Raw genomic sequence first — 24544 nt, forward strand, 5'->3', positions numbered from 1 at the left:
CCCAGACTCTGACAGGAGGAAGATTTTCATATACATTTTACTAATTTTCTTTCATCTCTGACACTTCTATTATAGAGAAAGGGCAAATAGCAATATTATAATATTTCCTCTCATTATTTCCCCTTTAATGTGCACAGATTTTGTGCACCGGGGCACTAGTCTATAATAATAAAAGCATAATATGCTAATTAGATCGGACGTCCTTCTGGACGAAGCCAGGGCTGTGAGGGAACCCCAAGTCCTGGGTGCCTGCTGGCTGCCGGAGCAAAGCCCCGGTCCCAGGTGCCTTTCTTCATTGTAAATAAAGGAAGAACCGGACAAAGTCTATGAAACATCTGTTTGCAAACATTGGACAATTGGCAATGCAGAATTTTGATCACTGAGAGAAGGGAGAGAGCCCTAATATGTATGTCCCTGATTTTCTGCCTGGAGCAACTTTCTGGATCATATATAGTAAACGGAAGGGGATTCTAAACAGAGCATGGTGGTCTCACTGAGTTGGGGAAACAGATCGGGGATTAGGGAGGCTGCAATGGCTGGACTTTGTGGACCTGTGTATCAAAGAGAAGGGCATTGCCCAGATAAAGAGCCCCAAACATGTGCATGGGGTCTCACTTTAGCTGCATACTGTGCCCTGCACACTTAGAATGAGATTTCAAGTGGTTGGTCCAAGAACAATTACTGAGTACAGAACAAACTACTAGGAAGCTATAGGCTAAATAAGTCCAAGCACTAACAAAGAATTGAGAGATGGTAGAGTTCTGATCCCACACAGCAATGAGACCTTTTTGAACATTTGGTACAGTTAATAGAGACCCCAGAAGGGCCATGCCTTGATATTAAGGCTAAATAGTCCTAGATTAAAGGCCACCATAAGTCCATACCAACAGAGCTTACATTCAAGTCTTGAAAGCTGATCTGCAGGCAATTTAACTGTCTTCCAAGTAAAGGTGCTCTTTAAAAGAAGAAAAAATTTAGACACTTAGCAATTACTAGGAAGAAGCAGGAAAGTGGGAATCAAAATCGGGAAATATAAATAGACTAAAAAAAACCCAATAATGATTGAAAGCAGACAAGAATTTTAGACAGTTATTATAAATATGTTAAGGAACTTAAAGGAAAGCATGAACATAATAAGGAGATAAATAGAAGATATAGAAAAGAGCAAAGTGTGCCCTAGCTGGTTTGGCTCAGTGGATAAAGTGTCGGCCCGTGGACTGAAGGGTCCTGGGTTTGATTCCAGTCAAAGGCATATGCCTGGGTTGCTGGCTTGATCCCCATTGGGGGCATTCAGGTGTCAGCCAATTAATGATCCTCTCTCATCATCATCATTGATGCTTCTATCTCTCTTTCCCTTTCTCTCTGAAATAAATAAAAATATATATAAAAGAAAAAAGAGCAAAGTGAAACTTCTAGAAATAAAAGATCCTATATAATAAAAGGCTAATATGCAAATCAACCGAATGGCAGAACAACAGGTCGATATGACGCGCACTGACCACCAGGGGACAGACGCTCATCGCAGGAGCTGCTCATGGTCAGTGCGCTCCCACAGGGGGAGCACCACTCAGCCAGAAGCCCTGAGCCAGGCTCACAGCTGGTGAGCACAGCGGTGGTGGTGGGAACCTCTCCCACCTCCGAGGCAGCCCTAAGGATGTCCGACTGACGGCTTAGGGGGAGCGGATGTAAGCTGCCAGTCAGACAACCCCCGAGGGCTTCCGGACTGCGAGAGGGCTCAGGCTGGGCTGAGGGACCTCCCTCCCCCGAGTGCACAAATTTCGTGCACCGGGCCTCTAGTGTTTAGATGATCTAATACAAATGAAAGCTGTAAAAAGTCTTAAGTCCTTAGCCCTTGTACATATTCACTCTTGCAATTTCATTCACTATCATGGCTTTAATTACCACCTGTATGCTGATGACCAGATAAAGAAATCTTAATTTCTAGCCCAGATTTCTGCTGAACTCTAGGCACATGTATAAAATATCTCTTATTATATGTTCCAAAAATAGCTCTCTCAGAACATCAACATTCCCATCCGGTGATTCTGCAAGTCTGTTCCTCCTCCTGTTAACCTATTACAATTAATTGAACCATCATATATCCAGTCATCCAAGCTAGAAGCCTTAATTTTTCCACCTCCTTCTTCCTACTTCCCCATTTCTAAATTAGGCATCAGATCCTCTAGATTTCATTCATTTTTTTCATGCTATTGTCATAGTTCAGGCAGCAACTAGTCTTCTTACCCAAGCATACTATTCTCAAATTCCCTTCTACAGTTACTGCAGTTACTGCCAGTGGTCTAAAAGAATTTGATCATGCCACTGTCATGCTTAATCCTTGGCTCTCTGTTGCTTTTGTGATAAAATTCAAACTCCTTGGCATGGCAAACAAGGTCTTTCATGATTAGCTTTACCTAATCCTTCCAGTCCAACCCCTTACCACTTTCCACCCTGAATTTCACACTCTGGCCATATAACTTTCTATAACACCTATTGGTGATGTTTCCTGTCTTTAATCATACAAATCTCTGTGTTCTTTATAATTCTACTAAGATGTCACCCCTCTTTTAGAAAGTCTTTCACAACTATTATGTAATACTACCACAATGGTAACACAGAAAACAAGTAGGGGTAATTTTTAAAATGTCTATTTCATAAAGACCCAATTAAAATCCTTATAAAATTGAAAACCAAGCAAGCCAGAATCAAAAAAAAAAAAAAAATTCCTGACAGGGTTTTCACTCCTAAACTACCCTTCTCATACATACCAGAAGGGGCAGGACACTACAGGTAGGGAAGAACATCAAACGTAAGAAAAACCTCAATAATTGTTTTAAAAAGGCATTTATCTTGGATAAAATTTTAATATACTTCGAAGAAATGACTTTGGAAGTCGTTTTTAGCTTTGGGTTATAAAGCTTTAATAACTTCACTTAGGCTTTATTAATGCCTATTAATTCATCTTTCTAGAATTAAAATAATAAAAGCTAACATGTACTGAGCATTTATCACATGCCAGGCTTGAGTTTCACAAATCTTGCTTCATTTAAAGCTTAAAACAATACTATTACACACACATCTAGAAAAAGAGGTGGCAATACCCTCTCTATTTCATAGATCAGTAAACTTGCCTAGGTTCATTCAGAGCTGAATTCAAACCCAGCTGTATGAACTCTAAACAACTTCACTATATTTATATTGACTCTCAAAAATATGTATATTCCCCACAGATTGTTCATTAGTTGCAAGGGAAAACGAGTAACTATACAGTGGAGAAAACTGGACCACACCTTGACTGGGTGATCAAAATTAACATTATTATTGAGGGACAGATAGATATATGTGCCTTCAGATGTGATGCCATGAGAGTACGGCATCTTTTCTGTAATATTCTAGCTAGGAATGCAAAACCTAAATCTAACTGAGAAAACATCAGACAAACCCCAAATGATATCCATTTAAAAAAAAAAAATCAAAGGGACTGTGATCTTAAGAAATGTCATCATCATAAAAAGATTACCCCTCCCTCACCACTGAAATATTTAAGTTCATGATATAGGCAACTTACTCTCAAATGGCTTGAAAAAAAAATACATGTGTGCAGGAATGACAGAAAGTGTGTGGAAAAAAAAATCATAAAGGCAGTGGCACAAAATGTTAATAATAGGTAAATACGGGTGTAATACTCCTTTTCTTTTCTGTAAGTTTGAAATTATTTTCAAACAATAGCTTTTTTGTTGTTGTTGTTAATCTTCACCTGAGGATATTTTTCCATTGAAGGGAGGAGGAGAGACAGAGAGAAACATTGATTGATATGAGACTGACGCATTGATTAGTTGCCTCCCGCACACCAAGGTCAGTGCCCTTGATGGGAATCCAACCAGGGACCCTTCAGTCCACAGGCCGAATCTCTACCCACTAAGCAAAACCAGCTTGAGCTCAAATAATAGCTTTTTTAAAAGCTAAGAGCAAAAGTAAACTTAAGAAAAAGTAGACTCTCTATAAGCATGAGGAAAAGATTCAAGTACCTTTTCCAGAATTGCTGCCAAGAAACTGCATGATCTTTCGTAAGTCAGTTAAAGTTTCCAGCTCTTAATTTCCCAATCTTAACTAGATAGTCTCAGACTACTGTCCTCTGAATAGTAGTTATAGGGATATCATTAGGTGTTATGAAAGGAATTCTGTGATTAAATAATTTTGGGAAATACACATACAGGAATAAATAATATTGGGTAGTTTCTTTACAGAGCAATCCTCATAAATTTTACATAGCCAAAACACACCATGGTTTTCCAAACGAGAATACAAAAGTCAATCTTTTGTTATTATTCATTGACCATTGTTAGTATAACTTATCTAAATTTTTGGTAAGACCAAGTCTTTACTGTTTAGTATTAAAAAGTATGGTAAGCATGCCCTAACCCAGTGGTCGGCAAACTCACTAGTCAACAGAGCCAAATATCAACAGTACAACGATTGAAATTCCTTTTGAGAGCCAAATTTTTTAAACTTAAACTATATAAGTAGGTACATTGTTATTAACTTAATTAGGGTACTCCTAAGCTGGCCTTTGCTAAAAATGTCCTCAATCTGATTGAGGTACGTTCGCTGAGGTCGACCCCTTCCAAATCTCCCATCCACACTCGTCTTGTATACTTGTTTCGTCTATCTTTTGTCTCCTGCGCGTTATTTGTGGACGCGACTAGCACTAACCACTGCACAATGAGACTGCTGACTGACTGGCTCACTCATCTCATGCATGAATCGTGCGCGCCTCCCCACACTGTGTATCCCACGGCCCGCCTGCGCCGTGTCTCCTGTCACCCTACCGACACCCCCCCACTTCTTCTAACGCAACTTCTTCAAAATAGACTCGCCCAGGTTGAAAACTGACTTCTGCACATGGGCCACGAAATTTCAATCGCACTGTATGTGCGCACCTGCACGTGGTATTTTGTGGAAGAGCCACACTCAAGGGGCCAAAGAGCCGCAGGTGGCTCGCGAGCCGCGGTTTGCCGACCACTGCCCTAACTGGTTAGGCTCAGTGGATAGAGCGTAGGCCTGCGGACTGAAGGGTCCCAGGTTCGATTCCGGTCAAGGGCATATACCTTGGTTGTGGGCACATCCCCAGTAGGGGGTGTGCAGGAGGCAGCTGATTGATGTTTCTCTCTCATCGATGTTTCTAACTCTCTATCCCTCTCCCTTCCTCTCTGTAAAAATCAATAAAATATATATATTTTTTAAAAGTATGGTAAGCATTAAAGCAAAGTTGTAATGTTAAACTGTGGTATACAAAATCCATTATCTTCTACAATAATAGTATATTAATTTTGGAAAACAACCTTGTGACTCTACTGTTCAACTCATACTGAGGTATCTTTCACTAAGTTCATTTTAAAAAAGGAAAATTGCATTTAAACTATGAAATCTCTGTGCAAAGATAATACCGATTAGGGCTTGGAAAACCAGTCTTGGGGGCAAATTCCACCTACTACCTGCTTTTGTAAATAATTTTATTAGCATAGTTACACTAATTCACTTACATATTGTCCATAGCTGCTTATGCCCTATAACAGCAGAGTTGAGTAGTTGTGACAGAGACTGTAAAGCCTGCAAAGCCCGAAATATTTACTGTCTCTTTACAAAACGTTTACACTCTTGATATATAGTAATTTATGCTATTTAATTTTTGGGACTCAGCAGTCTGGTTGTGGTAAGGTGGACCTTTGATAGACACTAAAGCATGCTCTACTATTTACATGGCGGAAATGACAGAGAGAAGAGGGAAGTTAAGTTATTTAGTACAAGTTTTGATCACTCTGCTCACACTCTACCAGACACAATCTACATTCTAAAGATATATTATAATGTCTATTTTATAGGGAAAGTGAAGCTTAGTAAGTTTAAGTCACTTGCCCTAAGTAGGATTTGGATTGAGGTCTGACTCCTCATGGTCTTTCTACTGTTGCTTAATTCCTCTTCCTTATCTTCTTTTGCTTTCCTTATGTATGGCTGAGTTCTGGTTGGTACTCAGAGGAGGACTCAGAATACTAAGAGAAAAGCATAAGGGAGTTTTAAACAGCTAAGAGATGAGCAATAGCATCATGGTTACAGTGATCTCTGGGAAGATACAACCAGATAAATCTAGAAAGTAACAGCAGATTTCCTTTCTTTTTTTTCTTTTTTTTTTTTTTTAACAGAATTCTCATTAGAGTGCTTTACTAGATTAGAGCTCATAAACCTGCTGGTGATACCCAGGCATCCTGGATATGAAGGATGAAGCTGAGGAATATTAAGTAGCACACAAAAGCCAAGTTACACAGGTACATATGCTTCCCTGTATAACTAAATACTCTTAATTGCCTATTATCCCCACATGTACAGAGGTTCTCAGTAAAGGGTAAAGTATGCTTTTCTTTAATAGATATTATTTCATCTTGCTGAGTGGACAATAGAAAAATATTAAAATTTGTTACTTCTTTCCCTGGACTTCCAACACTTGTATTTTTAACACCACATTTATCAAATGTGGGAACAAAATGATCTTTTTACAGAAATAATTAGTAACAACCTCTAAGAAGGAAATATGCTTTTAATTAATATATATTCTACTATAAAAGAAGTCAGAAGATACTGATTTACCACCTCAGAGAAATAAGGGCCTATGTGATGAACTAAGAATGTTGAAACAAAGTCTCAAGTCAGACTAAATTTGACCATCCCCTGGTTCTACAAAAATAACAGATTTTTCTATTATGTTTTCCTATTATGTTTGCCAGTCATTGCAGCAATCAAGACTTAGCTGTTATTACACTGCTTTTATTAATAATATTTTGTTTTACCATAAAAAATGTAAACCTTTAGGATTTGTCTGAATGCTAAGATTTATACATTTAAGGTACCTTTGGAAAATACTACACATGGCTGGTGCAGGAAAAAGTGCTAGTTTATACAATATTCTTATTATTCATTTCAGACTAAACCTAAAAATAACCTTACAAAATTTTCTTTCTTTTCTTAACTAATACCAAGTCCCTTGGTTTTATCAAAACCATAAAACTTCCCATGCAATTTCTGAAGGTATGTTATTGTATAGTGGCTAAAAAATAAAAAGCTTTCTCATAGTCTCAATATGTTCTTGTTTAATTATATATTTGTTTCCCTCAGTTACTCAAATTCAGTCTCCTTTTATTTAAAGTAACTAACACAGTAGTGAATGAAAATAAATCATATTTCATAATTTCAAATTATTTTAATTAATTTAATGTTATTTGGTACTACAAATTTTCTTGTATATAAAACATACTGTACAGAAATAAAATCTGACTTTATTAGAATACTCTGTATTCAATAGGAAGACATATACAAGATATACTATTTAACAACACACATTCTGATGCCAGAAACCCAGATTGAATCCCAATTCTGCCGTTTACTAACTGCAATTTAGATTCTCTAAACATCAATATCCTTATTAGTAAAATGAGGTAACTGCCATTATAGGGATAAAATGAGATAAGAAATGCAGGTACACCTCTTAGCACAGTACCTAGTACATACTTATTAGTTCTTCATATGAAAATAATGAAACCAATTAAGCCATTTTTCCTTATTAGTAATGGGTAGAAAATGCTTTCCTAAGTTATAAGGCTGCACTGAGGAAAAGTGAAGTTATACCAAGGTGCATTAATATAAACTACTTTACTATAGCTATATATGAATCAATAATAAAACTAATTCCAAATTTATCCTGTGTTTTCTTAAAATAAATCATTTCTCCTATTAATCTTACAAAAGAACACATTTTAAACCTCCAATTCATTTTTACTGGCAGACTGACACTGTTAACAAAATAATCCTAACCTCTGAAGATGATCAAATCTCACTATAGAACTCAAGAAGTCTATATGACAAATTCATACTATGGTCAGTCACTTTTTCAGCTTTTACAAGAGAATGAGATCTTTCTACACACTTTAAAAGTACAAGCAAAAATGCAATACAGTCATAAAGAAGCCTTGTTCTCCCAGCTTTCCTGATCAAGTTAAATCTGTGGCAATAATTCATTTAAAAGATTATTTGATACCACACACTTCATCCCAATGGGTAGAGATAACTCACCAGAAAAATTTAAAACTTTTAAAGCTACCTAAAGTAGGTATGACAAAAGAAAGAAAAATGCCTAACTTTTATTTGGGAAGAAAGGGCAAATGGTTGCAAAACTTGAAAAATATACCTATAGCAGTTTCAGGTCTAATCCTAACACACTTTAGCTGGTATTTATAAACTTAGAAAGTAAATTATATTCCTTCTTGCAAAGGTCTTTAGGCTCATACAAACACTCTTATATGATAGCCTATTTATTGTCTGGAGTCTGCCAGATAATATTTAAGTTTCTTATAAAAATGTTAAGTAAACTATGCTAAAAGTTTGTATCATCTCAAGAGTTGCATTAAATTGGGTCAGAATGAAAGGATGATTCTTCTATACCTAAACAAGAATAAGTAATGTACTTAATAAAAATCTCATTTCAAAGCAGCAAACTCTGCTTTTTTAACTCTATAAAGGCAAATTAACTTTCCAGTAATAAATGGCTGTCAATCTGATCATGACAACCAAAATATGCCTGCTACTAAGTAATTGAGATTATTTACATTTTTATTATAATCTGAACAAACCATGGTCAGAATGAAAAACTTACTTTTTAATAGTGAAGGACAGATGAAAGACCTTAAGCTCAGGAGAGATAAAACATGGCCTACTCAAGTTATCTGTCTTCACAAATGTCCTCTAAAAATGAGAGGACAGTTAGCACATCGTCCAAATGCAAGGAGTTGTAGGATTTAATCTACAATAATTATCTACCCTCTTTTCCTCACCCTCTTTCCCCAATACACAAAGATGAATACCGAAAGTCTACTAGGTAGTCTTTAATTCTGTTCATCAAATTATTTCTGATTTTGTCAGGTACACATTACAACTGTGCTTTTTCTGGCCCTCCTGTGGCTGGCTGGTGGCACAGGTGACTATTTCTGGCCAATGAGCTGTGAATCAAAGCTTCTTATGTTACTTCTGGACCAGAGTATTTAATTGCTGGTAAATTATGTGAAATCCTTCAAAATGCTCCTTCCACCTGTCACCATGTTTGAGATATTGACAGCTGCATCAGCCTGGTTTCCCAGCTAACCCATGAAAAAAATATGACATTAACAAGAAATAAACTTTTGAAGTTGTTTGTTATCATATCATAATCTAGTTTGTCCTGACTGACATAAATTGATGCCAGAAATGGAATACTTTTATAACACAAAGACTAAAATATATGCCATTAGTTTGGGGGCCAGGAAGCAAGGAAAATTCCCCAAAGCTGGAAGGATGCAATTCATATTAGGCAGCACAAAATATTGGTAAAAGTCAGTTATGATGACTTGAAAAGGAGATAATGCATTTAACAAATCTCAAGCTCTAGACGAGGTTAAAAAAAAAACCCCTGAACATTAAAATAGTGTGTTAGCTGCTCCACAATAAATAAAAAATTTTGAAAACTGACCCGTTAGTAAGCAGGAATGAAAAGAATCCAAAAATTTGTGGACTTATAGTTATTTGAAGACTCCTGCTCAATCCAAGCCATAAATTAAAAAAATCAAGGTCTTAGGTGCCCGGCTAGCTCAGTCGGTAGAGCATGAGACTCTTAAAAAATCAAGGTCTTTGACTAAGAAAAGAGCAATCAACTTTGAGGAAGTTTGATATTATTTAACTGGTATTTCTATGCTGGATTCACTGGGGAGGAGATGAGACAATTTTGTCTGTGGGAAGGAAAATGATCCAAACCTTTGGATGACCAGAGGGCAGATCTGTCACTGTGCTGTTTGCCAAATATTTTTGTTCTTTGCCTTCTGGTCATATGGTAGAACTAGAGGCCCACCTGCTGCCTGCCTTGCTGCGATCGGAGCCTGTGGGCCATGGGGGAGGGACCGAGAGGTGCTCAAAGCACCTCATGGTGACCAGTCGTTTGGTCATACTGGTCATCACGACACTGGCTTTATATATATATTAGAGGCCCCATGCACAAAACTTGTGCACTGGGCACAGGTATCCCTCAGCCCAGCCTGCATCCTCTCCAATCTGGGACCCCTCAGGGAATGTCCAACTGCCGGTTTCGGCCCGGCAGTTGGACATCCCTCTCATAATCCAGGACTGCTGGCTCCTAACCGTTCGCCTGCCTGCCTGCTCGACTGCCCCTAACCACTTCTGCCTGCCAGCCTGATCACCTCGTAACTGCTCCCTTGCCAGCCTGATTAACACCTAACTGCTCCCCTGCTGGCTCGATCACCCCCAACTGCCCTTCCCTGCTGGCCTGATGGCCCCCAACTGCCCTCCCCTGCAGGCCTGGTCCCCCTCAACTTCCCTCCTCTGCCAACCTGGTTCCCCCCAACTGCTCTCCCCTGCCGGCCTGGTTGCCCCCAACTGCCCTCCTCTGCCGGCCTGATCTCGCCCCCAAATGCCCTTCCCTGCTGGCCTGCTGGCCTCCAACTGCCCTCCCCTGCAGGCCTGATCTCGCCCCCAACTGCCCTTCTCTGCCGGACAATTTGGTTCTGATTGGTCAGTTTCTATGCTAGTCAGTGTCAAAAGCCCCCGCCTCTTAGGCAGCCATTGGCTCCTCACAGTTGACCCAGATTTGGTTCTGATTGGTCGGTTTCTATGCCAGTCAGTGTCTCTGGGCCTACCCACAGCGCCTGATCAGAAAGGTGGGACTGATCAGCAGCCCTGGTAAAGGCCTGGAGAGAAATAGAGGTGCGGCTGCTGACCAGGCCTGGAGCTAAAGAGAGAGGCAAGTGCTGATCAACAGCTGCCATCGAGGCTACGAATGAGACCCTGCTTCTCTCTTTAGGCCTTTCTCAGGGCCTGATTTGCAGACCCCTCAGCAGTCAGTGCTGGGTCACAGTGCCTGAAGCCATAGCAGTCAGCGCTGGCCTCTGGTTGGTCGAGCCTCCTGGTCATTGCAGATGTGACGGACCCAGGGTTTTTATATATCAGGATAGATTATACTTCCTGGTTCTATTGTTGTTAGGTGGAGCCATAAGACTTATTTTGGCCATCGAGTTTTGAGCTGAGGTGATAGGTAACTTCTGAACAGATAATTTGAATAACTGATACAAGATATGAAAAATTCCAGACTCTTTCCTCTATTACAGTGTCCATCAATGTTCAGGATGGAGGATGCTCTGTCAGCTGGATTTTGGAGTGAGGTCATGTAGAACAGAACCCCCAAATTAACTCTATGGGCAATGCAGTGTTAGGAATTAATTTGTTATAAAGCCACTAATATTTTAGGATTGTATATTTATAGCACAGCCTTACCTATACTGTCTCATAATTAGAGAAACCCTGAACGCCACTGAACATCTGAGTCAGAAAAAGCTTATAGATCAAGTAGTTCAAGTTCCTTCTACAAATGATAAAACTAAGATCTAGCAGTTAAGTGATGTGTCTAATCACATAGAAATAACATGGTAAAAGAATTTAATGGAATAATCATTGTCCCACTAAATTACAGTGGGAATTATGCTCCTAATTTTTAAACACAGCTCTGGAACAGATTAAGCTGTTAATTCTATCATAAGCATTATTTATGAATAGATTAACAGGTAAGCCCAGTCTATCATTAAGAATGTTAATTCTGCTCTAGCCGGTTTGACTCAGTGGATAGTGTCGGCCTGCGAACTGAAAGGTCCCATGTTCGATTCTGGTCAAGGGCATGTACCGTGGTTGCGGGCACATCCCCAGTGGGGGGTGTGCAGGAGGCAGCTGATCGATGTTTCTCTCTCATCGATGTTTCTGACTCTCTGTCCCTCTCCCTTCCTCTCTGTAAAAAACCAATAAAATATATTTTTAAAAAAAGAATGTTAATTCTATCATAAGCATTTCTTATTTTGCCCATCTTTAGAAAAAAAAATTTCATATGAATAAATTAACAGGCAAATCTAGCCATTCATTCAACAAATAATGGAAACATTAAGTTCTGAAGCTAAAGGTACTTGGAGTTTAGAGTCAGATGGTAAAGACTAAGCAAATAACCACATAAATAAAAAGGAAGTTTAAACAGTAATTGCTAAGATATGATTATTATTGGAGCATGTAACAGACTTATCCTAATGGGTAGATATCTTGAACTGAGATCTAAGGGATCAGTAAGAGGTTACTAAACCAACTTGTAGAGGAATATTTTAGTACATAGGAATAAACAAGAAATAATCCCGTGGTTGGAGAAAACTTGGAAGGAATTGGAGCAATCAAAAGGAGGTATGGGCAGCGGCAGAGTAGGAGGATGCTACATGGACATGCTCCCAGGAACAAGCTGGAATTCGGACTGAAATACGGAAAGTCTTCCTGAATAGTCAATGGAAAACTCACAGGAGAGAACCCTGATACCCAAGGACCAAAGGTGGAGACCACATAGAGACTGGTAGGAGGGGCGGAGGCACGAAAGGGCTGGCTGGGCACCCACAGACAACAACTGAAGTCCCTGAGAGATATCTTAGCTGTGGGGGGAAAATGGGTTCCACTGAGAACTCTGGTATCTAATCCCAAAGCTAGGCTCCCCAGCAGAGAGCACCAAACTGAGGAGGGTACTCACATAACAACTAACTGTGAAAAGCAGTGGGGTGCTGTCTGCCAGGGAGTAGCAGCTGAAAGTTCAGGCACCCTCTTAAAGGGCCAGCACACAAAAATGCCCTGTGGAGCCACCCACCTTGTGCTCTGGCAGAGGGAGGGTAAAGTGGACTGGAGCTGTGAGAGCAGAACCCAGGACTAGGGACTCAGGAGATAGAGCTCAGAAGGCAGGCACTCCATGTTTCCTGGCCTGAGTCATTCCCTCACATAGTAAAGGACATCTTTCCCACATAGACATCTGCCTTGCCTGGGAGAAAAGACAGTTGACACACCCTATTGGAAAACACCTTGGCCTGAGGCTACTTAAGATATTAAAAGTAACAATTAGTCTCCAGGCAGAAGCAACTGCCCCACCCTGTTGGAAAAAACTCTTGCCTCACCTGAGGACGATTGCCTGGGGGCAACTCAAGTCAGAATACTATTAGTCTGTAGACAGAGGCGGTCTCTGGAGGCTTTGAGACTTTACCTGATCCAATTAGTCAGAAACAGCCTTTAACACTGCCCTGCACTAGAGACAGAGAGGTATAGAGGATCTACTGAAAACATAGTCACAAATCCAAACTGACAACCAAAATGGGGAGACAAAGAAACAACCCCCAAATGAAAGAACTAGAGAACTCTACAGAAGAAGGAATAAATGAAGCAGGTATAAGAAATTTATCTGAAACAGAGTTCAGAGTAATGATGGTAAAAATGCTCAACAGTATGAAAAAAGATACAGTAACTATGAAAACAGAACAGTCTGAGATAAAGACTGACATAACACAAATAAAGAACACATTGGAAGGAAAACACAGCAGATTAGGGGAAGCTGAGGATTGAATCAGTGAATTAGAAGACAGAGTTGAAAATATCACTCAATCAGAGAACCAAAAAGAAAAAAAAATTAAAAAAACAGGAGGACAGCTTAAGGGAGCTGTGGGACAATGTGAAACATAACAATATTAGAATAGTAGGTGTGCCAGAAGAAGCAAAAAGGGAGAAAGGAATAGAGAAGATGTTTGAAGAAATAATGGTAGAAAACTTCCCTAATCTGGTAAAGGAAAAAGTCACACAAGTTCAGGAGGCACAGAGAACCCCAAATAAGAATACCCAAATAAGATAACCCAAACAGACCCCCACCCAGACACATCATAATTAAAATGCCAAAAATTAAAGACAAAGAGAAAATCTTAAAGACAGCAAGAGAAAACTTATCTACAAAGGAGTTCCCATAAGGCTGACACCTCATTTCTCATCAGGAACTCTATAGGCCAGAAAGGAATGGCATGAAATATTCAAGGTAACAGGAAGCAACGATCTGAGACCAAGATTACTATATCCGGCAAGGCTATCATTCAAAATAGACGGTCAAATAAAGAGCTTCCCACACAAAACAAGGCTAAAGGAGTTCATCACCACCAAGCCAGCATTACAAGAAATGCTAAAGGGACTGCTCTAAGGGATTGCTGAGGAGAAGAAACAGAGAGAGAAACCTAGCCATACAGAATTAAAATGGCTATAAATAAATACCTCTCAATAATAATCCTAAATGTAAATGGATTAAATTCTCCAATCAAATGTGTAGTGTAGCTGAATGGATACAAAAACGACCCAACTATATGCTGTCTACAAGAGACCCCCCTCAAAACAAAAGACACACACAGGATAAAAGTGAAGGGAGGGGAAAAAATTATCCATGCAAACAGAAAAGAAAAAAAAAGCTGGAGTAGCAATATTCATATCTGACAAAATAGACTTTAAAAGCATCATGCTAAGCAAAATAACCCAGTCAGAGAAAGATAAATATCATATGATCTCACTCATTTGTGGAATATAATGAACAATGGAAACTGATGAACAAAAACAGAGCAAGGGAGGGAGGGGATATGCTAGAAAATAATAGAAGTAATCCTGTTATTTGAAGATTTTTAATATTTCCTACAACTTTTGTGATATCATACTATGTTAGCACAGTTTTGGTAATATTATTACACTTAAAATACTTTTATTCTTGAAATATCAATGTTTATTGCATGTAATATTATTATATGTAAGGTCATTTTTCTTGAATAGTTGGTGTTTATTGCATGTAACATTATATTTAAAATCATTTATTGAGATATTAATGTTTACTGCATGTAACATTATTTTAATTAAGATCATTTTTCTTGAAAAAAAATAGTCAGACACTGCTTTTACTAGTCATTAAATTTTACTAATGATAAATAAAATTTTAAATGTTAGTTACCGTTAAAAAAAAAAAAAAAAGGTATGGCCAGACTATATAGTAAGGTCTAGTATATAAGACACTTTAACAGCATAACACCAATATGCTACATATTTATACCACAAGAATGACTCTTAACAGGCCCCAGTAATACTTTTAGAAAATACACATATATTAGGAATATTGGTCATCTTGTTTCATGTCACTTCATACAGTAAACATTAGATTATATTCCATTATTTTTCAAATGATAAGGCAGGCTACCTGGTAAAAATTTCCTAGATCTGAATCTTAGAAATTGCAGATGTTTTTAAATCCAAATTTAAGTTTTATTCCAGAGAGGATTTAATTTAGCTGAGCCCAGAAATAAAGAAACATTATAGTTATTTAATTGATTTCTTGTTAGTGATACAAAGTATTAGGCATCCATGAAAAATGAGTTTTAGATATAAATAAGAATTAAGAATTTTATATGAAAAATCCAAACCTAAAAATATAAAGACCAGGAAAAATGTTAATTCTATCATAAGCATTTCTTATTCTGCCCCATCCCAAGAAAAACAAAACATTTCTCATCACTACAAAAGTTAGCAGAAATTTCTGAAGTGTATGCTACAAAATCATAGCATAAAAGTTGAGATAAAAGATAAGAGTTCAACAAGATGTTTTTAAATAGTGTGTTTAAAAACACAATACAAAGGAATCTAGGAATATATTTTTATAGAGTTGATTCTATGACATTTCCTGGTATACAGAAAAAAAGATTGCTTTTCTTTTATTGAAATTACATTACAAAGGAAAAACTTACTATGGGGGAGAATTCATATAGGATTCTCATATAAAGTGTAAAGATGTCACTTACAGTAGATGAAAAGAAAACTTCAAGGTAATAAAAAGGTAATTGCAACCAAAATCTTGATTTTCATTAACACTTTAAGATCAGAAAAAAGGAATTTTAATATAAGAACCTTAGAGTAAAATAACTAATTTTGGTTTTACATGATTTTACTTATATTGATTACATAAACTACCCAAAGTAAAAATAGATATTTCTAATCTACCTTTTTAAGTCCCTTTGGACTTAAAAGGATTGTCCCAGATCATGGTCTACTTACCATATGAAGTATAAGCCCCTTGAAGGACAAGATATCTGTGGACTCCATAATATACTATTTAGCATTATACTTCATAAGTTTATAAATGTTTGTTAACACAATACACATACTTTTAGCACAGTGTTTCACAAAACATAATTTTGGGAATGCCATGAAATTTTTTCTGGCTTAAATTATTAGAATGTCACATCCTTCCCAATCTTACAAAAAGCACAGCTTAAATCCTACTTTATTAGCCTTATTCCAAAAGTTCAAACAGGTATCTGATTCTCATTTTTCAAACCCAAATAATCATAAAGTACCTATATTTTCCATAACTATTTAAACATTTATTAAAGAAACATTTGTACCAGAACAATATTATCTTTTAAGTTACAACACTGTTTCTGCTTTGAAAGGTCTTGTAAGAAATCATCATATAAAGCAAGGGTGGGAATGTCCAGCCTGTGAAATCATTTGATCTGGCACTGCCAAGGCAACTGCAGAAGGGACTCAAAATTCAATAAATCTATGAGCTTTTTTCATAGCAACATAAATTTTCTTAAAGTGTGGATGCTGTCATAGGGCTTAAAAAGGGCAAGCCAAGAAAAGTCTTCATAAAAGTTGACAGCAAACAGAAGTGTGTTGAGTGAATACAGGAAAGACATTAGGGGTAAAGAGGGGCGGTATAAGCAAAGGCAGAGGTGAGGAACTAAGACATTAAGTACAACAGTTTATTGAGCAGAACCACTCAGATTCCTGATCCTCAGAAACTCTGAGATTGATGTGTTTAAGCTGATAAATTAGAGATAAGTAGTTATGCAGCAATAGATTACTAACACATATGTTGGTACTGAGAGTCCTCACTTTGTCACAAATCTAAATTGTTGGGATGGCTTTGGAACTAGATCATGGCCTTTGAGGACAATATTAGTGAAGAAGCTATTAATGAAAGCCTTAAGGTATTTTATAAAGCTACAGGTGAGGGCAGAAAATTTAGTAGCACTGTTACCTTTAGTAGTTATGTGAAAAGTAGAAATTTACCTAATGAATTGTGTTATCTGGCTAAGGTGATTTTCAACCAGAAACTTGAAAGCACTGCCTTGTTTATGTGATATATATTGTAAAAATGAGGACCCAGGACTTGATTTTGAAAATTTGTAGTCTCTCTCGATTGCAAACAATGCTAAAATTTAGCAATGGATTCTGAGCCACGATCAAATGGAGGGTACTGACAAAAAAACATGGTCTAAAAAACTAAGCAAGGGAGTAACTAAAAATCTTCTAAGATTTCAGAAAGATCACAGATGGTGCTTCAGCAGACAAAAGGCCTGCTGAAGAGGATTATGTGCATCAAAGATTTTCTCAATCAAACAATGAAGCTAAATTTTAGAAAGCTTAAGGGTGTTGTCTCCAGCAGAAGCTCAAGGCAGTGAAAGGCTTATCTCAAAGGCACTTATGGGTATGGCTTTCCAACTAATGGAATAGATCTCAATAAAATTCATAAGAGGACTCACAAAGTTTTTTAAAAGAATTATATATTCAGGAACATTGCCAGCTTGAACTGAGAGACCAGAGATGATACAAAATAAAAAGAGGCCTTCAGAGTCCAAAAATTTTGGCAGGAAGTAAGCTAAGAAAACTCAGTAACAAACATGTTCTACCTTTAATGGAAAAGGAAAAGCTGAATAGAAGGTAGAACCAAATGCACAAAGGGCAAAGCTGAGAGCCTTTGGTGAATTATCTCCAGGAAATGATGCTTAACCAAGAAACTACCATCAGTTGCCTGACTGGATTTCAGAAATGCTATATACCAGTAGGCACAGTACCCTTGTGCCTCCTGCCCCCCCCCTACCTTCTGTCTTCCTTTGAATAGGAATGTTTTATAACAATTATCCTTTCACCGATACAGCTCCTAGGGCATTGGAAACTAAAGAGGAAATAAACAAATGGGACTACATCAAAATAAAAAGCTTCTGCACAGCAAAAGAAACCATCAACAAAACAACAAGAAAGCCCAGTGCATGGGAAAACGTATTTGCCAATGTTATCACCGATACGGGTTTAATCTCCAACATTTATAGGGAACTCATACAACTTAACAAAAGGAAGATAAACAATCCAATCAAAAAATGGGCAAAGGACCTAAATAGACACTTTTCAAAAGAGGACATTCAGAAAGCCAAGAGACATATGAAAACATGCTCAAAGTCACTAATCATCCGAGAAATGCAAATCAAAACAACAATGAGGTACCATCTCACACCTGTCAGAATGGCTATCATCAACAAATCAACAAACGACAAGTGCTGGAGAGGATGTGGAGAAAAAGGAACACTTGTGCACTGCTGGTGGGAATGCAGACTGGTGCAGCCACTATGGAAGACAGTATGGAGTTTCCTCAAAAAACAAAACATGGAACTCCCATTTGACCCTGTGATCCCACTTCTAGGAATATATCCCAAGAAACCAAAAACACCAATCAGAAAGGATATATGCACCCATATGTTCATAGCAGCACAATTCACCATAGCTAAGATCTGGAAACAGCCTAAGTGCCCATCAGTAGATGAATGGATTAGAAAACTGTGGTACATCTACACGATGGAATACTATGCTGCTGTAAAAAAGAAGGAACTCTTACAATTTGCAACGGCATGGATGGAGCTGGAGAGCATTATGCTAAGTGAAATAAGCCAGTCAATGAAGGAAAAATACCACATGATCTCACTCATTCATGGATAATAAAGACCATTACAAACTTTTGAACAATAATAGATACAGAGGCAGAGCTGCCTCAAACTGATTGTCAAACTGCAGTGGGAAGGCCAGAGAGGGTTGGGGGGCAGGGAAAAAAGGAGACATATGTAATACTCTTTGTAATACTTTAAACAATAAAACAATTAAAAAAAAAACAATTATCCTAAGCCTAACCTAATATTATATATACTGAGTATGTGAGGGGAGATGGGCAGATACCTCTCTTTGGGTTCTTAGGTTGAGAGGAATTTATATTTAAGAAGCTGTACTTACTGAACTACATCTGAGAAGCCTCATTGTACCTGAATCCAATTTGGATATTCTGGACTGTGACCTGATACTGTAATGGGATGAGACTTTGGTGGATTTGGGGAGGAAATATTTTCATATTTCCACATGAAAATATTCTGTATGTGGAGATTGTGGTAGCCAGCCTCCAATGATCCCTATCTCAAGGCATTCACTGCCTGTGTAGTTCCCTCCTACATTTTTACCAGGGTTGGTTTATATGACCAATAGCATATGACAGAAGTGAAGGTATGTAGCTTACAAAATCCTATATAAAAGGTTAATATGCAAACGACCAAACGGTGGAACGACAGGTAGCTATGACACGCACTGACCACTAGGGGGCAGATGCTCAAAGCAGGAGCTGCCCCCTGATGGTCAGTGTGCTCCCATAGAGGGAGCGCTGCTCAGCCAGAAGCCAGGCTCACAGCTGGCGAGTGCAGTGGCAGAGGCGGTGGCTGAAGCCTCTCCTGCCTCCACAGCAGCGCTAAGGATGTCCGACGGACGGCTTAGGCCCACTCCCCGGACTGCAAGAGGGTGCTGGTCAGGCTGAGGGACCCCCTCGAGTGCACGAATTTCGTACACCAGGCCTCTAATTAGGTCATAAAAGACGGTAGTTTCTGTCCTAAGTGCCCTCTCTTGTCTTCTGTATTACTCCCTTAGGGTGAAGCCTGCTGCTATGCTGTGATAACACTGATACAATAATGGAGAAGCTCATGAAGAAAGGCTTCCAGTCAAAAAGGAACTGAAGTTGCTAGCAATTATGTGATTGAGCTCAAGCCTTTAGAAGACTGCAGCCCTTAATACTTTGTGAAGGAACCTGGGCCACTCTAATCCAGATAAGCTGCTCTGAGACTCCCAGACCTCAGAAACTGTGTGACACAAGAAAATGTTTTTTGTCTTAAACTGCTAAATTTGAGAGTAAGTTGTTATGCAGCAATAAATAAGTAATACAGGGCTTAAGGAAAGTCAAGGGAAAGTTGGGATACAAAGGCCAAGGACATTAAAGCCCATTAAGAAGTTTTTGCATTTTATTCTCCCACAAAAATAAACAATTTAAGAATCTTTAGATATCAAAGTAATAACCAGACTCACATATTTAAAATAACACCCTGATAACTTTGAAGGGTTTAGAAATCTGAAAACTATGGAGTGGGGAGACCAGTTAAGAAGAAACTATAAACATTTCAGAATAAAGAGGGCATCCTAATCTTTTAACAGGAATTCATAGATCCAAATGCCTTGATTTACATCAAATTTCACCTACTGGGATATTCTATGGGATAGTCAAAAGTTATGTGGGTGATTCTTTGTTTTTGCAGGACAATCCTTTTCATGGTGGAACTTACACCGTTCCTGGCCCCAACAGTATCTTCCCTAAATTGTGACAATTAAAAGCATCCTCAAAGTTTCCAGAATGTCCTGAGAGTGACATTGGATTCAAGTACATTGAGCCTTCTCAGATGTAGTTCTGTAAGTACAGCTTCTCAAATACAAATTACTCTTAACCTAAGAACCTAAAGAGAGATATCTGCCCATCTCCCCTCACATACCCAGTATACAATGGTATAGTCTCTGTTGCTGTTGAGAACTACAGTAGAGGAGGGAGAGTTCGCAGAGATTCAATAGCAACCCCAAAGGTTCTGAAACAAGTATGCTGTATAAAGATCCTTCATTGTAAAGGCATTTATACAACTGTGCAGCAGGAGTGATACTCCTTGGAGTTCACAGAGCCACCAGTTTCTATCTAGTGGGGTTGAACTTCCTACAGGTACTATATCTCTAGCTGCAGGAATGGTCCAGTACAGTTCAGAATATCTGGTAGAAAGGTATCTTGAACTGTCTGTGCATCTGAGTTTGACTGGATAAACCCCATCATTCTTAATATCCATTACCAATAAAATTCAAGACTTAACTGCATCACCCTGGCTCTTATCACCATTCTCATCTCAATATTCCCAGTCTGATCCATTTTTCTCTTTCCTCACCTTCCCAAACTCTTCCATTCTGTTCTCTAGAATAAAGATATGATCAGTAAACTCCTCTTTATGGTCTCAACTTTTCTCTTTTTTCTAGATATGTTATTGCATTCTTTTTTTATTCTATTTTATTTAAAAGTCTTTATTGTTGAGAGTATTACAGATGTCCCTCTTTTTCCCCTCCAGTTCCTACCCTCTACCCAGTTCCTGCCCTGCCCCAGGTCTTCACCACCCTATTTATTGTCTGTGCTCATAGATAGTACTGTATAGGTATGCATATAAGATCTTTGCTTAATCTCTTCCCGCCCCCCCCCCTTCCCTCTGAGAATTGTAAGTATGTTCCATTTCCATACCTCTGATTCTATTTTATTCACCAGTTTATTCTGTTTATTAGATTTCTTAATAGTTTATTTTGGTTTTTAGATTCAATTGTTGATAGATATGTATTTATTGCAATTTTATTGTTCCTATTTTTGTTCTTCCTCCTCTTCTTAAAGAATACCCTTCAACTTTTCATGTAATACTGCTTTGTTGGTGATGAACTCCTTTAGCTTTTTCTTGTCTGTGAAGTTCTTTATCTAATCTTTAATTCTAAATGATAGCTTTGCTGGGTAATCTTGTTTGTTAAATCCTTGCTATTCATCACAGAATATTTCTTGCCACTCCCTTCTGGCCTGCATAGTTTCTGTTGAGAAATCAGCTGACAGTTGTATGGGCACTCCTTTGTAGGTAGTTAACTGCTTTTAAGATTCTGTCTTTGTCTTTAGCCGTTGGCATTTTGATTGTGATGTGTCTTGGTCTGGGCCTCTTTGGGTTCCTCTTGTTTGGGACTCTCTGCGTTTCTTTCACCAAGTAGGGTAAGTTTTCTGACATTTCTTCAAATAGGTTTCCAATATCTTGCTCTATTTCTTCTCCTTCTGTAACGCCCATAATGTGAACGTTGGTATACTTGAAGTTCTCCCAGAGGCTCATTATACTATCTTCCTATTTTTGGATTCTTTTTGCTCTTCTGCTTGGGTGTCTTTTGCTTCCTCATATTCCAAATCATTGATTTGATTCTTGGAATCTTCTACTGTTGAATCCCTGTAAATTATTCATTTCAGTTAGTGTATGCTTAATTTCTGACTGGTCCTTTTTCATGTCTTTGACATTCTCACTAATATCCTTTAAAGTCTCACTAAGTCTCTTGAAGGTCTCATGAAGACCCTTAAGTAAATGTATAGCTGTGGTTTTGAACTGTGTCAATTAATTTGCTTTCTTCCATTTGTGATATGTTTGTCTCCACATTTTGGCTGCTTCCCTGTGTTTGTTTCTATGTATTGGGTAGAGCTGCTATGTCTCCTGGAGTTGGTAGAGTGGCCTCGTGTAGCAGGCGTCCTGTAGGGCCCAGTGGCTCAGTCTCCCCAGTCACCTGAGCTGGGCACTCTAGGTGCACCTTTGTGGGCTGTGTGCACAGTCTTGTAGTTAAGGCTTGATTGCTGTTGGTGTCACTGGGAGGAATTGACATCCAGGCCAATTGGCTGGGAGGACCATCTGTGACTACAGTGGGAGAGCTGCTACGCAGGAGACACCCCTATGGAGCAGGACTTGCTTCAGTAGGGCTATGGTGCTCTCCGAGTCTGCCCCTTGAGTGTGTTGCTTGTGGATGTGTAGAGTTGTAATCTGCTATGGTCTGAAGCTGTCCACCAGGAGCACGGCTCTTGGTTTTCCAGGGAGGTGCAAAGTCAGCCACTGCTTGGTGCCACTCAGCAGGAGCTACGGAGAGATCTGCAGCTTCCTCCTATTTGTATCGGGTTTGAAAGTGCCCAGGCAAGGCCCAGCTGTGAAGCAAGGCAGGCTGGTGCTAGTGCTGAGTCTTGGGCCTTTGATAGGTTTGGGACACACTGTCACCAGCTGCAGCTTCTTTGAGAGAATTTTAGCTAAGTCTGAAGCCTGAGTAAGGACAGGCCATTCATATGGAAAAGCTGCTACTTGGGTAGTGCTGCAAACTGGATGGATCGGGGTCTCAGGGAATCACCAGGGTGGAACAGTGTGCTCCAGGTTGATGGGGACTGAGATATGGTTGCCAGTCAGCTCTGGGACAGGGGAGGTCTCAGCCTAGGAACAATGACCCCTGCAAGCACCTCTGTCTGGTAGAAAGGGGCCCCCAAGTTCCTGCCCTAATGCCAGACAATCTAGTTTCTCCCAGATGTGTCTGGGCCCCCAATGCCTCTTGGCTCGCTGGAGCTCAGAGGAAGCAAGTCCGAATAAGTTTGGGCCCGGTCCTGTTAGAGGAACACCCGAGTCTCCAGCAGCTTCCCTGTCCTTTAGCCACAATCCCCACTGGTTTTTATAGCCCAAAGTTACAGGGACTTCTCTTCCCAGCTCTGGGGCCCTGGGTGGGGAATTAGGTGTGGAGCTGGGACCCCTTACTCCCCCTGGTGGCCTCAGTAGGAATAATCTCCCTCTGGATTTAAAAAAAAGCTCATGTGGGTGCCAGCCAAGCCCATTCCATGCTTCTGCCCCTCCTACCAGTCTCAATGTGCTTTCTTCTTTACTTCTTAGTTGTAGGACATCCATTTAGCCAGCTTTCAGGTGGTTCTGAATGATGGCTGTTCTGTATTTTAATTGTAATTTTGATGTGGTTGTGGGAGGCAGCAAGTACCAGCATTTACCTACACTGCCATCTTGGTTTCCCTCTCAACTTCTTTTAATATTCCCTCATTTTCTTGCCCGACCTGAAGCCTGTCAGTGTCTTCTAAAAACAGTACTCCCTATACTATAGCCCTTTTGAGCAGAAACCATTTATTTTCCCATGTCTCACATACTAACTGATGGGTTAAGTGTTTATCCTCTTGCTTCCCTTTCCATTGCTAGTTCTTTTATTGTTGTCCTTTCAAAAATCATAACCCTTCAGAAGTTCATACACCAGCCTCTCCCCCTAAAGTTGTCATATACACTCTCTTGGTCACAGAGCTCACAGTCTTTTCAACTACTACTACATTTCTGGTATCATTCTTAGTGGCAATATCTGTATGGATGATACATACATCTAGTACCATGACCTTCTCACCCACACTAATCTTTTCTCTTTTCTCTACCTCAGTCACCACTCCTGTGGTTATACTCTAGATCTTGTTTTCACTAATAATTGTGCCACCTCTAAAATCTAAATTCAAACATCTCATTCATTAACTACCCTCCCCATTTAGTTTCACCTAGTCCAACAAAGCTATTTCATAGAGTTCTCTGTTCCATTGAGTTCTACTACTTCCCCACTTTTCATCAGCTACCTGTTGTCTTTTTGCCCCTGCTTAGCCAGTTTAGATCCCAAGATCTATTATCATGATAATCTACCTCAATCTTCTTTTCCTTCTTCATATTTTCTGAGTAACCCTAGAAAAACATTATTATACTAGAGGCCCGGTGCACAAAAATTTGTGCACTCGGGAGGGGGGGGGGATGTCCCTCAGCCCGGCCTGTGCCCTCTCGCAGTCTGGGACCCCTCGGGGGATGACCACCTGCTGGCTTAGGCCTGCTCCCCGGGGGATTGGGCCTAAGAT

At 39.2% G+C, this 24544-nt stretch overlaps 1 protein-coding gene and 1 long non-coding RNA gene across 3 annotated transcripts in view; both read right to left on the reverse strand.

Moving 5' to 3' along the window:
• LOC102255279 (enhancer of polycomb homolog 1) overlaps positions 1 to 24544 on the reverse strand; it is a 93839-nt gene that overhangs the window by 57273 nt on the left and 12022 nt on the right. The window lies entirely within an intron of this gene.
• LOC106724702 overlaps positions 1 to 24544 on the reverse strand; it is a 38019-nt gene that overhangs the window by 9283 nt on the left and 4192 nt on the right. The window contains exons 2-3 of the long non-coding RNA XR_001360544.1: positions 22533 to 22535; positions 885 to 955 (exon numbers count right to left, since the gene is read on the reverse strand). This is a non-coding gene — a long non-coding RNA (uncharacterized LOC106724702). The remainder of the gene's footprint in view (positions 1 to 884; positions 956 to 22532; positions 22536 to 24544) is intronic.

The sequence above is a fragment of the Myotis brandtii genome, unplaced genomic scaffold (assembly GCF_000412655.1).
Source record: "Myotis brandtii unplaced genomic scaffold, ASM41265v1 scaffold933, whole genome shotgun sequence".
In the NCBI taxonomy this organism is placed as follows: domain Eukaryota; kingdom Metazoa; phylum Chordata; class Mammalia; order Chiroptera; family Vespertilionidae; genus Myotis; species Myotis brandtii.